The following is a 1,421-nucleotide window of genomic DNA, read 5'->3' on the forward strand; positions in this document are numbered from 1 at the left end:
GTTGGCATGTTGGTGCCAAAGGCCCCTGTGCGTCCGAGGTTGCACACTCTTCTCTACACATCGCACGATTTGCCTGTTCCGCGCGCACCAAAGTGTGTGCGCTCAGACACTTGCTGCGTAGCCTGTGATGGGGTATGGTTCAAATGGCTCTGAGCACTATGGGACTTAACTTCTCAGGTCATCAGTTCCCTAGAACTTCTACTTAAACCTAACTAACCTAAGGACATCACACACATCCATGCCCGAGGCAGGATTCGAACCTGCGACCGTAGCGGTCGCGCGGTTCCAGACTGCAGCGCCTAGAACCGCTCGGCCACTTCGGCCGGCTGTGATGTGTATGAAAACGCCATCATGATAGGTTCTTACCACATGCAGCAGTAGTTTGTTGTTTGCTGTTGAGGAGCATAATGTTGCTTGTTTAGTTTCCGGTTGTATGAATATATTCTGTAAATTTATGTTTTTCGTCCAGTTGGACTGCATGGTATTGGGTGATTGTTTCCCTGGTGATAAAGATGCTTTCTAAGTTAACTGTACGATTCATATGTAATTAAAATTGAACTTTAAGGAATATTTATGTGGTTTTCTGCAGGGGCTATGATTAATTTATTGTTTACGTACCATCATTGCATCCGGAAAAGAATCCCTTGCCACCTCCCGCAACTCAGCTGTCGAGTTTCCAGTCACAGCAGCCAAGACGTCATCGGCATAAGGCACAACCCGACCGGCTTGGTCATCTTCTTCCGACTGGCACAAGAGTGGTTCGATTGCCAAATTCCAAAATATTGGCCCGCAAATGGATCCCTATGGGCACCCTGTTTTAGTTGGTTTTATTACTTTTTGCGTGCCAGCTTCATCCTTGCACCCCTCTGTCCATACAGTAATTTATGGAGCTGCAGTGTATACACTGCGGGACGTGTAGTTCACGTATCCGGCCAAACAACGCAAGCCACAATAAATTACCTTATTCTGCCGTAATATCAATATTGCTACTGCATATTTTTCTTATATGTTTCTACTGTTTCAGTCGCCTTGTCAAATAAATCTTCAATATATTTCCCTTTTCTAAAACCAAACTGGCCTTAAGTAAGTCTGCGAAGGTCCTTGTGGGAGTGTAACCTATAACAGGAGAACCTTTCCCAAACCTTTGCAAGTGTGTTAATCAAACAGATTGGGTTTAGCCTGGTCTTTGTCCTCGAACTCTTTTTATTATAACATCTTTTGCTAGTTTCCCTCTAGCAGGCACACTACCCAGTGTCAGGGAGTCATACTGTAGTCTGATTAGGAAGGGAATAATTTGTACTTCTGTCTGTTGGAGAATTCCGACATGAATGTCATCAGGTTCTGGAACGTTTCCGTCTTTTAAATTTAATTATGGCTAGGGCTACTTCTTCTTCGGTGAGCCGTGTTTTATTTATTGTTTA

Source organism: Schistocerca americana, unplaced genomic scaffold (genome assembly GCF_021461395.2).
Source record: "Schistocerca americana isolate TAMUIC-IGC-003095 unplaced genomic scaffold, iqSchAmer2.1 HiC_scaffold_15, whole genome shotgun sequence".
NCBI lineage: Eukaryota > Metazoa > Arthropoda > Insecta > Orthoptera > Acrididae > Schistocerca > Schistocerca americana.